A 14,520-nucleotide genomic window follows, 5' to 3' on the forward strand; every position below is an offset into this window, starting at 1 on the left:
GGGATGGAAGGGAGAGGGGGAGAGAATCTTAAGCAGGCTCCATGCCCAGCCCAGAGCCTGATTTGGGGCTCGATCTCACGATCCTGAAATCATGACCTGAGCTGGAATGTTTAACCAACTGAGATGTTTATTTAACTAACTGAGCTACCCATGTGCCCCTAAATATTTTATTTTTGAAGTTTATGAGAGAGAGAGAGAGAATGTGTGAGTGGGAGAGGGGCAGAGAGAGGAAGAGAGAGAGGGAGAGAGAAAGAATCCCAAGCAGGGTCCACCTGGAGCCAGATGCAGAGCTCAAACCCACGAACCGTGTGATCATGACCTGAGCTGAAACCAAGTCAGATGCCCAACTGGCTGAGCCACCCAGGTGCCCCTAAATATTTTATTTTCTAATATTTTATTGTCTATATGATTTTGTATTTTATTATCTTACCCTGTAATGATGATGGTATAAACCACATTGTACAAAACCTGACTCAGGCACTATAGCATAAAGACTAAGAACATGAATTTTAGGGGGCCTGGCTGGAAGTGAAGCATGCAACTCTTGATCTCGAGGTCGTGAGTTTGAGCCCCATATTGGGAGTAGAGATTACTTAAACCAATAAAAACTTTTAAAATAATCTTTAAAAACTGTGTTTTTTTAAGTTTTTATATATTTAATTAAGTAATCTCTATACGCAATGTGGGGCCCAAACTCACAACCCCGAGATCAAGAGTCAGATGCTCTTCTGACCAAGCCGAACAGGTACCCCCAATTTTTTCTTAAAAGTTTATTTATTTATTTTAAGAGAGAGTGTGTAAACAGGGAAGGAGCAGAGAGAGAGAGGGAGAGAGAGAATCCCAAGCAGGTCCTGCACTGTCAGTGCAGAGCCTGACTCAGGGATTGATCTCATGAACAGTGAGATCAAGACCTGAGCCAAAATCAAGAGTCAGACGCTTAGCTGACTGAGTTACCCAGGCATCCACCCCCCCATTTAAAAAAAAATGTTTATTTATTTTTGAGAGAGGGAGCACGAGGGTGTAAGCATACGGGCAAGTGGATGAGGGGCAGAGAGAGGGGGACAGAGGCTCCAAAGTGGGCTCTGTGCTCAAACTCATGAACTGTGAGATCATGACCTGAGCCAAAGTCGGACACTTAACTGACTGAGCCACCCAGGTGCCGCCCCCCCCAACTTTTTTTCTTTCATAGTTTATTGTCAAGTTGGTTTCCATATCCAATTTTTTTTTAAGAGCATGAATTTTGGAGTTGGAAGTGCCTGGACTCTGACAATCACTTTGAGATCTCAAGCATATTTCTTTAATCTCTCTGAGCCTAATTTTACCCACCTAGTGACTTGGGAGATAATAATACTTATATGTTATTATGAAAAGTAAATCAGTTAAAAACAAGGTATATATGTATAATTCAGTGATTCAGTGCCTGGGATATAGTAAGCACTATTAAATGGTACATATGTGGTCCATCTAATATTATTGTTAAATCATTAAATTATTACAATAAATTGTTGTTAACTAATAGATAAATATCTTACTGAGAAGGATTGCATTTCCTGTTTTGTCTTTTTTATATATACAAGATGTCTAGTTCTGAGTGTAAGTACTGTCACTTAATCAACAAATATTCATAGAGTATTTACCAAGTTGCTAAATTTGGAGGATAACTAAGATAACTAAGTTGTGGTCTTTGCCTTTGGGCACTCACAGTCTGATGGTGTAGACACATGTATAAACAGATTAGTGGATATGGCCAGTGATGTGAGAATAGATAAATTAGTTTTGGGGGGAACAGAAGAAAAGGGGAAACTGTCTTAGGGAAGACCTCAGAGAGGAGGTAACCTTTCAACTAGTCTTGAAAGATAAAAAAATCTGAATTTCCTAGGAAAAAAATGGATGACAACATACTGGGGAGAAGGAACAATGTATGTAAATACACAGTTGTGGGGGGAAAGCCTGTAAGATTTGACTAGTTACATTGTATGGGAACCCCAATGTTGTAAAAAGAGCTTTGGGTGGAGAGGAAGTTTCCTGAAGTTTCCTAGGACAGCTGAGTAGATCCTAGTGAAGGGGCTCAGGGCCCACTCCCTGCCTGGAGGCTAGTTGCCTATCAAAGTTCTCAGATAGCCCTCTCCGTCCAAGTGTCCTGTGCCAGTTTGGGTTGACCCACCCTGGGAAAACTTAGAGGGCTTCACTGAGGTTCTTGCAGTTTCTAGGAGTGAAGATATTGGCCAAAATATCTTTTTGGGACATCCTGGGATTCTCTTCACTGCGGTAAACCTGGGCTCACCTTTATATAGAGATACCCTGGATGAAAGTTGTCTAATTATCCTGGTGCCTCTGGGCCCCTTTCCAAATTTTCTTGTGTTTAAAGCTTCTTCCAAAAAGCCTTTCTTCACACCAGGGCCTCACATTTTCCCTGTTGGCAATTCTTAGCTGTGTTCTCCCTGATTGCGGCTGAAGCCATGCTCGTAAGCTGGTTGTTGCTTTCTCAGGTCATATTTTCCCCAAAGAGATCACTTGCCAGAGAATGAGACACCCACAAGGAGGAAGGTGCAGGGGGGGGCTCCTGGCCTCATCTTCCCCCAACTATCAGCTTTCCTTTTCCAGAACAATGGACAGAAGGACAGAAGAAGAGAGACAGAGATCCATATTGAGGATTGGTAGAGAACCAGCAGCTCAGTTACCCAGACAAGAAATGAAAAGCAGACTTCATTGTTACTTGCTTTCTGGTGGGAGGAGCGGTGGAAAGAAGAAAGAGGAAAGACCAAGGTTTGGGAAAGAAAAGAAAGCTGGAACAATTAATCCATATAAAATCCTCAGAAATGTCCAAGTAATTTACCTTCTGTTCACCATTTTGTGCCTTTTCTTTTCATACCCTAACACCACTCTTCCCACCTAATTAACCCTCTTCCCTCAAGAACCTCTAAACCACTGGTACTATCTTTATTCTTTTATTATTTTTTAAAATGCTTGTTTATTTTTGAGAGACAGAGAGAGATAGAGTGAGAGTGGGGGAGGAGCAGAGAAAGAGGGAGACACAGAATCTGAAGCAGCTACAGGCCCTGAGCTGTCAACACAGAGCCTGACACGGGGCTCGAACTCATGGACCACGAGATCATGACCTGAGCCAGTCAGCACTCAACCAACTGAGCCACCCAGGTGCCCTTCTTTATTTTATTCTTTAAATAATCCATCTGCTCCTCTTCATATCCAGAACTATAAACCGGCAGACACTGTTAACTTCTTCACCCTTTCCCCCTCCATTGAACTTTCCCGGGGAAGAAAAAAATCAATTCTGGGGGCGCCTGACTTGTTCAGTCAGGAGAGCATGCTACTCTTGATCTCAGAGTTGTTAGTTTGAGTCCCATATTGGGTATAAATATTTCTTAAGAAATAAAATAAATTAATTCTGGTTAAATCCAACAATTTAGATTCTCCACATCTATACTTAGGCAGCTAAATATTGATAGAGAAAAATCTCAGATTCTTGCTGACTTGTATCACTTTATGCCCCCAAAACTCAACATTGCCCAATACGACATTTCCTAGTGAATTCTCATTTCTACTCTGCTCAATAACAGTTTCACACCTTCTGTCTTCTAAAATCTCCAGCACCCCCTCTACTTCCCACTTAGCAGATGACCTTGCCTCATATTTATTTCATTGATAAAATAGACACAGTTAGATGGATTGTCTTATTTTTCTCATACCAAATCCACCAGCTTACTTGCACGTATTCCCACATACTGAGCCTTCTACCTGATTAAGATGAAAGAAGTATCCCTGTTCCCAAGTAAGGCCATCCCCTCTCAGCTTTGTGAAAAGATGAGAAAATTAGATTCCTCTGAGTGTATAGCTAACATTCAATTCTGCACCACATATAGCAAGGCTGCTTTCTCTGTACAGTTGACCATGTGGTTTCAGTCCGGCGGAAGAGGAATACAATAATTCAGAGGTGGGGATGGATTCCAAGGCAGCGGTCTTAAGAGTTCATCCAGGTAGGGGCGCCTGGGCAATTCAGTCCATTAAGTGTCTGACTCTTGGTTTTGGCTCAGGGCATGATCTCATAGTTCTTGGGTTCGAGCCCCACTGCTGGTGTGGAGCATGCTTGGTATTCTCTCTCTCTGCCTCTCTCTCTGCCCCTGCCCTGCTCACACGCTTTCAAAATTAATTAATTAATTAATTAATTAATTAATTAATTAATAAAATAAGTTTAGGGGTGTCTGGGTGGCTCAGTGGGTTAAGCTTCCGACTTTGGCTCAGGTCATGATCTCAGGGTTCATCAGTTCCAGCCCTGTGTTGGGCTCTGTGCTGAGGGCTCTGTGCTGATGGCTCAGAGCCTGGAGTCAGCTTCGGATTCTGTGACTCCATCTCTCTGCGCCCCCCCTCCCATCACACTCTGTCTCTCTCTTTCTCTCAAAAATAAATAAACATTAAAAAAATTGTTTTTAGGGGCACCTGGGTGGCTCAGTGGGTTAAGCATCTGATTTTGGCTCAGGTTACAATCTCACGGTTCATGGGTTTGAGCCCCATGTTGGGCTCTGTGCTGACAGCTCAGAGCCTGGAGCCTGTTTCAGATTCTGTGTCTCCCTCTCTCTCTGACCCTCCCCTGCTCATGCTGTCTGTCTCTCTCTCAAAAAAAAAAAAAATAATAATAATAAAAACCATTTAAAAAAATAAGAAAAAATCTGATCTCTTTAAAAAAATTTTCTGGAGTAAATAAATAATAAAACTTAAAAACAAAAAAAAAGGACTCATCCAGGTGGAATCCCCAACCCATTCTCTTGGATGAGAGCAGCAGCTATATCACCCCAGGAAGCTTCCTCTTTGTGGTCTTAAGTTTCATCAGAGTTGTATGTTGGGAAGACACCTCCCACACACTTCAGAGACAAAGCCAGGCTGCTGTTAGGACAGAAAGAGGCTACCTTCTTCTCTTGCTCTCCCCAAGACCTGCTTCCCTGTCAAGAAGTGTCCCCACTGAGCACCCAAGACTCGAGGTGTCTTCACTAGGCACCTTGTGGGGGGAATGTACTCACATCTGCAGGTCACCAGCAATGGCTGCCGACACTCATCTGTCTGTCTGTGATCCCCACTATTTGCGCTGTTTCCCATTCTGTAGAAACAATCAGGGATTGCTTTAGTAAGAGGGCAGAGCGAGCCCTGGGCTGGGAGTTGGAGGATTTAGCACCTAATCTGGGTGAACTATGCATGGCCCGAGGCGACCTGTGTTCCACTCTAGAATGGAAAAACAGGGGCGCCTGGTGGCTCAGTCGGTTGCATCCGACCTCGGCTCAGGTCATGATCTCACCGTTCATGAGTTCGAGCCCCATGTCGGGCTCTGTGTTGAAAGCTCAGAGCCTGGAGCCTGCTTCGGATTCTGTGTCTCCCTCTCTCTCTGCTCCTCCTCCACTTGTGCTTTGTCTCTCTCAGTCTATCAAAAATAAATAAATGTTAAAAAAATTTTTTTAATAAATAAAATAAAATGGAAAAACAAAACAACAGAAACTCTTCTCACTATCTCTCTAAGTGCATGAAATAAGGCTCCGCCCACACCTGGGTTGATGTTCAAGCAACAAGAGATAGAAACATTGTTGATTTTTCTTCTTTGAGAGGATCTGGGCCTCAGCTTGAATGCCCGGAAGTTGATTTTGGCCAGTGAATTCATTTTAGGAGAACTCATAAATGCTGACCAAACTTAAAAGAGCATGAAGTATAAGCCATACGGTGGATTTAATGTTCCACATATGACTTACGGTGGCCTAGACAATCCTATTGACCAATCAAAACCCTTGACAAATTTGGAAAGCAAATATTATAACTAGAAGGCTTCTTAGTGAACAAGTGAATTAATTGGATAATTTTAATGGCTAATAGAACTACATCCATCTCCTTTATACATATATAAGATATTCATTTACCCAGACAGAACAGGAAATCTTCTTTCCTAAATGTTACTGGAGAAATATTGACAACATCTTTTTTTTGTTGTTGTTGTTGTTGTTGGGGGAATTCTATGCAGATTATCTCCCCCTTTTGTGAAGACAAGGTACAGTTTAATTGATTGGGTTTCAGCTCCAGCCAAGCTAATATAATGGATTCTGTTTATGTTCCCTTCAGCCATTTTATTATAATTGATTAAGTTAGAGTTTGCGTTAGGGCTCCAGCCATTCTACTTTAAGTGATTAGGCTGTAGAGCTTTAGATATATTGATAGAATTATGCTTTCCTGAAACTACCCCAGTTCATTTGCTACTTCTGCATATGGCTGATCTCATCCATTACACTTTGGTTTTTCCTAATTTCACTTGTGGTACACAGTCTTTAGGGGTATTTTCCCATTGTTATGATTCTGTGTTCACTGCAAACCGAAGAACTGCAATGGCTTCCTAGTTGGTCTTTTTGCCCTTCATTTCTCCTCGACCCCTTCCTGGACATGCAGTTGTCAAATTCGTTATCTTTTTTAATGATTTATTTATTTTGAGAGAGAGACAGAGAGAGAATGAGTGGGGAAGGAGCAGAGAAAGGAGAACAGAGCAGGCCCTCGGTGTCAGCACAGAGCCCCATGCAAGGGGTGATTCCGTGAGATCACCTCCTGAGCCGAAATCAAGATACTAGATCAGATGCTTAACAGACTGAGTCACCCAGGTGCCCCTCAAATTAAATATCTTAAAATTTCTCCCATACAACCTGCAAAATAGGAAAAAATACTTGCAATTCATATATCTGGTAATGATCTAGTTGTGCAGAGTATATAAAGAACTCTTAGAGCTCAAGAAAAAAAGACAAACAACCCGATTTAAAAAATGGGTAAAAAGGGGTGCCTGGGTGGCTCAGTGGTTGGGCTTCTGACTTCAGCTCAGGTCATGGTTTCTCAGTCCGTGAGATCGAGCCCTGTGATAGGCTCTGTGATGACAACTTGGAGGCTGGAGCCTGCTTCAGATTCTGTGTCTCCTTCTCTCTTCCCTGCTCACACTGTCTCTCTCTCTCTCTTTCTAAAAACAAATAAATATTATTTAAAAAGTAAATAAATAAAAATGGGCAAATGACTTGAATAGACATTTCTCCAAAAAAGATTTACAAACAGCCAACGAGTACATGAAAAGATGTTCAGATGGGGCGCCTGAGTGGCTCAGTTGGTTAAGTCTCCGGCTTAGGCTCAGGTCATGATCTCATAACTCGTGGGTTCGAGCCCCACATAAGGCTCTGTGCTGACTGCCAGCTCAGAGCCTGGAGCCTATTTCAGATTCTGTATCTCCCTCTCTCTCTGACCCTCCCCTGCTCATGCTGTCTCTCTTTCTCTCTCTCTGTCTCTCTCTCTCTCAAAAATAAATAAAACATTAAGAAAAAAATAAAAATAAAAATAAAGCAAATTGGTGGTTGCCAGGGTCTGGAGGGAGGGAAAAATTGGGAGTGACTGCTTTATGGGTACCAGGTATTTTTTGGGGGGAATGAAAATGTTTTGGACCTAGATAGAGGTGGTGGCTGCACATTGTGAATGTACTTAATATCACTGAATTGTATACTTTAACATGGTTTAATGTGTTGTTTATGATTTTGCTTCAATTAAAAAAAGGGGTGCCTGGGTGGCTCAGTCAGTTAAGCATCCGACTTCCGCTCAGGTCATGATCTCACGGTCCGAGAGTTCAAGCCCCACATCGGGCTCTATGCTGATAGCTCAGATCCTGGAGCCTGCTTTGGATTCTGTGTTTTCCTCTCTCTGCCCTTGCCCTGCTTGTACTTTGTCTCTCTCTATCTCAAAAATATAAATAAAAACATTAAAAAATTTGCTTCTATAATCTCACGCCTCTGCTCAGAAGTGTTCAGTGGGTTTCAGCTATTTTTAAGATAATAAATAACAATGATAGAGCACTTAACACTTCACATATATTTTTTACACATTATCTCATTTAATCCTTACAACTTTATCCCCATTTTGATATTCAGTTTTTTTCTTCATTCGTTTATAATTATAATTTTTTTTAAACGTTTACTTATTTTTGGGAGAGACAGACAGAGTGTAGGCAGGGGAGGGGCAGAGAGAGAGGGAGACACAGAATCCGAAGCAGGCTCCAGGCTCAGAGCTGGCAGCACAGAGCCTGATGCGGGGGCTCAAACCCACGATCGAGATCGTGACCTGAGCTGAAGTCGGACGTTCAACTGACTGAGCCACCTAGGCGCCCTTCATTTGTTTTTAATTATAAACACATGCTTGTTGTAGCAAAGTCAAACAATACCAACATACATGAAGAAAAACTATTTAATAATCTACTTTTTCCATCTCACCCTCTAGGGTAATATATATAGATTTATATTTAGTTTTTTTAAGAACTACGTGCTATTTATTTATTTATGTAATCTCTGCACCTGAGATGGGCTTGGAATTCACGAAGCCCAAGATCAAGAGTCACATGCTCTACCGACAGCCAGCCAGGTGCCCCTGGAGACATATGTTAATACTTTTCTTCCACATTTTCCCTTGTGTTCTCTCTCTCTTTCTTTTTTTCTTTAAGATTTTATTTTTAACTAATCTCTACACCCAACATGGGCCTTGAACTCACAACCCCAAAGATTAAGAGTTGCATACTCTACCAACTGAGTCAGGCATCCCTTCCTCTATGTTCTCTCTGATTGGAGTGCTCTTCCCCCAGATATGAAGATCATTCATTTTCTTACTTCTTTCCGATCTTTTATCAAATATCCTCTTAGTGAGGTCTTCCTTGACCGTCATACTGAACTTCCTGTCCCTCGCTTCTCCTCAATGTGAACGGTAGGGTTCCAAATTGTGCATCATAGCTGACTTGCCCCTTAGCCCTCTCTACAGCATCAACTTCTCCCTAACACATATCACCACCTAAACTCCTGGACAGTTTTCTTGTTTTTTTGGCTGTTGTCTGCTCCTGTTCCCCAACTAGAATGCAAGTTCCATGAGGGTAGGGATACTTGTCTGTTTTGCTCACTGCTACATCCCCAGTGCCTACAGTGAGTGGCCGGCCCACAGCTGGCGTTCAATAAATATTTGTTGAATGAATAGAATAGAATAGAAATATTTACAAATATAGTTATTCATGATTAGAGTCTTTTTATTAAAAAATGCAATCATATCTCATAAATTCCTCTGCAACTTACATTTAAAAAAAACATTTTTTTAAATGTTTCTTTATCTTTGAGAGAGATAACAGAGCACGAGCAGGGGAGGAGCACAGAGAGAGGGAGACACAGAATCTGAAACAGGCTCCAGGTTCTGAGCTAGCTGTCAGCACAGAGCCTGATGCAGGGCTCAAACCCATGAACCGTGAGATCATGACCTGAGCTGAAGTCGGACGCTTAACCAACTGAGCCACCCAGGCGCCCCGCATTAAGCATTCTTGTATATGTATCACCACATATGGGGTTATGTTTTTATCTCTCTAGGTGAGGATGTACTCGTGTTTACTTTACAGGATATCACCATAATACTTTCCAAGAGAGTGTAGCAGCTCCAACTCCCACAATCATCTGCTCCCACTATAAGCAGCTACCTAGGTTTGCATTCAAGGCATTTCACAGTCTGGCCACAGAGTACCTTTCCAGTTCTATCTCCATCCTCTTCTGTATTTCTTTTCTTTTTTTAATTTTTAATGTTTATTTATTTTTGAGAGAGAGAGACACACACACAGAGTGTGAGTGGTTGAGAGGCAGAGAGAGAAGGAGACACAGAATCTGAAACAGGCTCCAGGCTCTGAGCTCTCAGCATAGAGCCCGATGCAGGGCTCAAACCCACGAATGGTGAGATCACGACCTGAGCCGAAGTCAGACGCTGAACTGACTGAGCCATCCAGTTGCCCCCTTTATTTCTTTATTTGAATTCTCTGTGCCATCAAGTCAATCCCTCAAACATTTCTTACACAAACATGAAGACATTATGCTGAGTAAAAGAAGCCAGACACAAAAGGACAAGTATTATATAATTCTACTTATGGAAGACACTGGAATAGGGGCGCCTGGGTGGCTTAGTCGGTTAAGTGTCCGACTTTCGCTTAGGTCATGATCTCGAGGTTCGTGGGTTCGAGCCCCACGTCGGGCCCTGTGCTGACTGCCAGCTCAGAGCCTGGAGCCTGTTTCAGAGTCTGTGACTGCCTCTCTCTTTGACCCTCCCCTGCTCACGCTGTCTCTCTCTCTCTCTCCTAGAAATAAATAAAAACATTTTTTAAAAATTAAAAAAAAAAAAAGACTCTGGAATAGTCAAATTCATAGAGCCAGAAAAGTAGAATAGAGGTTACCAAAGGCTGCTGGTGGGGAGGGGTGAATGGGGAGTTGTTTAATGGGCACAGTTTCAGTTTCGGATGATGAAAAAGTTCTGGCGACGGATGGGGGTGACAGTTACACAACAATGTGAGTGTACTTAATGTCACAGACTGTACGCCGAAAAATGGTTAAAATGTAAAATTTACGTTATGTATAAAATAAATAAAAATGTCTTACTTTGTTTTACAATTAAAAAGTAAAAAAGAGAAAAACAGATCTCTTATACATCCCAACCTCTAGACCTTTATCCATAGCACACTCTACCTGGCATGTCAGTATGCAAGACCTAACTCAATGCCTCTTCTTCTCTCAGACCTTGAGCACCTTCCCCAATCAATCCTGAGGGATCACCCCCTTCTCAATATCTGTGGTCTTTGTCTTTTAATTCTAAAGTTCCCTTTGACCCTGTTCATTCGTCTTTGTGTCTTGCATTTTCACAGATGTTCATCCCTTTCAGTAAACACTGTTTGAGTGTTACCATTTGAGGGTTAGGATGCAAAAGAAATAAAATACAGGGGACATAGATGACAAAGTCTAATGTGTTAGGTTGATGTGTTATAACATGGCTATGACAAGAGTCGACAATATCAAGAAAGAGGAGTCACCTAACTCCACCGGGGGACTTCAGAGAAGGCTTCATGGGAAGAAGTTGATTTTGTCCTTTAAAAAATAGCTTATTACGATGCTCAGCATCCCTCCTCATCAGGGAAATACAAATCAAAACCACACTGAGATACCACCTCACGCCAGTCAGAGTGGCTAAAATGAGCAAATCAGAGAACTCTAGATGCTGGCGAGGATGTGGAGAAACGGGCACCCTCCTACACTGTTGGTGGGAAGGTAAACTGGTACAGCCCCTCTGGAAAACAGTGTGGAGCTTCCTCAGGAAACTAACAATAGAACTCCCTTATGACCCAGCAATAGCACTGCTAGGAATTTACCCAAGGGATACAGAAATGCTGAGGCATAGGAGCACGTGTACCCCAATGTTCATAGCAGCACTCTCCACAATAGCTAAAACATGGAAAGAGCCTAAGTGTCCATCAACAGATGAATGGATCAAGAAGATGTGGTTTATCTATACCATGGAATACTACATGGCAATGAGAAAGAATGAAATCTGGCCATGTGTAGCAACATGGATGGACCTTGAGGGTGTTATGCTGAGCGAAATAAGTCAGGCAGAGAAGGACAAATATCATATGTGTGCACGTATAGGAGGATTAGGAGGAACTTGACGGAGGAACAAGGGGGAGAAGAAGGGCGGAAATGATGGGGGAAAGGGAGAGAGGCAAACCCTGAGAGACTCTTGAATGCTGACAAAATCTGAGGACTGATGGATGTGGGGGGGAGGGGGGGATGGGCATGGAGGAGGACACTTGTGGGGATGAGCACTGAGTGTTATGTGGAAACTAATTTGACAATAAACTATTTGTAAAAAAAAAAAAAAAGAATAAAAATTTTTAACTTTCAAAAAAAAATAGCTTATTAAGCTTTTTTAAAGAGCTTATTTGTCTTCTTTTAAAATAGCATTCACATACTTTAAAAGTTTATCTACTTAATTTTTTATTCATTTAATATATTTTAAAAATGTTTAATGTCCATTTTTGAGAGAGAGAGAAAGAGAAAGTAGGAGAGAGAGAGAAAGATAGAGAGAGAGAGAGACAGAGCGCAAGTGGGTAAGAGGCAGAGAGAGAGGGAGACAGAATCTGAAGCAGGCTCCAGGCTCCGAGCTGTAGCACAGAGCCTGACGCGGGGCTTGAACCCACAAACCATGAGATGATGACCTGAGCTGAAGTCTGTCACATTTAACTGACTGAGCCCCCCACGTGCCCCTTCATTTATTATTCTAGGGAGGGAGGGAGAGAGAGCGAGAGCGAGCGAGCATTGGAGCAGGGGAGAGAGGCGGAGGGAGAGAGAGATAGAATCTTAAGCAGGCTCTGCACTCAGCTCAGAGCGCAGCGCAGCGCTCAGATCCAAGACCCTGGGATTATGATCTGAGCTGAAATCAAGAGTCAGACGCTCAAAACTGACTGTGCCACACAGGAGCCTCACCACTCACACATTTTAGAACACCCAGAAAATATGGAAACATTGAAAAAAGCCCTAGCCTTTCAAAAACACCACTAAATTACATTTTGGTATGTTTTCTTTCAGTCTTTTTCTCCATTTTTAATAAATTCTTTTTAACCGTATATACATGATTTTATATTATGTGTGTATATATATATGGGGGGTGAGGGATGTATGCATTTCCTATTTGATTGATGCTAAAGATTTTTCAGGTGAAAGGGAGATGAAAGCGAAAGGATCAGGAATGATCATAGAACTTTAACTCTAGATAGGGCTCTAGAAATCTCTGGTGGGGGGTACCTGGCTGGCTCAATCAGTACAGTGTGCAACTCTTGATCTTAAGGTTCTGAGTTTGAGCCCCATGTTGGGGGTAGAGATGACTTACAAATAAAATTTAAAAATCTTTAAAAAGAAATAAAAAGAAAAGATTTTATTTTTTAAGACCCCCCAACATGGAGCTCGAACTTGTGATCCTGAGATCAAAATTCAGACCTCTATCAACTGATCCAGCCAGGCATCCTGAAAAATAAAATCTAAAAAAAAAAAAAAAAAAAAAAAAGCTCTGGTCTGAGCCTCCCCATTTCCCAGAAGTGGCAGCTATAGTCCAGAGAGGGTACAATGACTTACCAGAAGTCTCCCAATTATTTTTTTTTTAAGATTAAAAACAATTTTTTATTTAAGTAAGCTTCATGCCCAGCCTGGAACCCAACATGGAGCTTGAAATCCTGACCCTGGGATCAAGACTTAAGCTGAGATAAAGAGTTGAATGCTTAACCAACTGAGCCACCCCGGTGCCCCAAAGATTTTATTTTATTTATTTAATTTTTACTTTTAAAAATTTTTATTCATTTATTTTTGAGAGAGAGAGAGTGCGTGCACAGGAGGGGCAAAGAGAAAGGGAGACAGGAATCCCAAGCAGGCTTCACGCTGTTGGTACAGAGCCCAAAGTGGGGCTTGAATTCATGAACCATGAGATCATGACCTGAGCCGAAATTGAAAGTTAGTTGCTTAACCTACTGAGCTACCCAGGTGCTCTCAAAGATTTTATTTTTCAGTAATCTCTGTCCTTAATGTGGAGCTCAAACTCACAACCCTGAGACCAAGAGCCGCACACTCTGTCGACGGAGCCATCCAGGTGCCCCAGAAATCTTCCATTTATTAAGACAAAGTCACTACAAGAATTAATGTCTCTTATCCAGCCAGTTGTCTTCTCCCTACAGCACAGTCACCTAATAGCCTGGAGAGCAAAGAATAAACCATCTTTTGAAACAATGTCTGACTGTTAAAATTTGCCAGTTACTCTGTTAAGGAAAAAGGATCCTCCTCCTTCCCCAGTTTTCCTCCTCTTGGCCTTATAGAACATCTAGCACTGCTGTAAGTTACTTCAGGTGGGACTGGAAGACACAAGAGGCTGTACCACAAATCAGAAGAGTGGATTGTAGGTAAGAACATGGTTTTAGAACCAGACCTCCTATGTTGGAATGTACGGCTGCCAATTAATTGTTGTATGGTCTTAAGTAGATTATTCCTCCAAACTCTACTTTTCTCATCTATTAAATGGGAATGATAACCATCTACTTCATAAAACTTTACTAAAAATATTAAATAATGTATTCAAGATTTAGCAGGTGACTAGCACGTAGTAGACAGTCATTAAGTGTTAGTTTTTTTTTTAAATTAATGTATTTATTTTGAGAGAGTGCACATGTATGAGCATGGGAGGGGCAGAGAGAGGGAGGAGAAAGAGAATCCTAAGCACTGACATTGAGGAGGGACTCAAACTCACCAACCGTGAGATCATAACCTGGGCCAAAATCAAGAGTCAGATGCTTAACCCACCGAGCCACACAAGCACCCCAAATGTTAGTTTTATCATTAAGCTGCCAAGGTAAGAATAACCTTGTGATGCCAGGCACCATCCTAACTAAATATTTGAATAACTCCCCATTTGGACATTTGGAACAGATAAAGCCTAAGCCCTCACTTTCTCCAGATGTGAGGCTTGTCACCTGGGACTTTACCAGAAAATCATATACCTTCCTTCATAGCATATGCTAGCTCTGTAGTCTGTAGTTTGTATCGTTCTATACATTTATTTTAGGCCCTCTGACTCTTCTCTGAAATTATTGGAAAAACTAAAACTCCTGGATAGGTTTGGATACTCTTC

Source organism: Hyaena hyaena, unplaced genomic scaffold (assembly GCF_003009895.1).
Source record: "Hyaena hyaena isolate Hyena2069 unplaced genomic scaffold, ASM300989v1 scaffold_663, whole genome shotgun sequence".
NCBI lineage: Eukaryota > Metazoa > Chordata > Mammalia > Carnivora > Hyaenidae > Hyaena > Hyaena hyaena.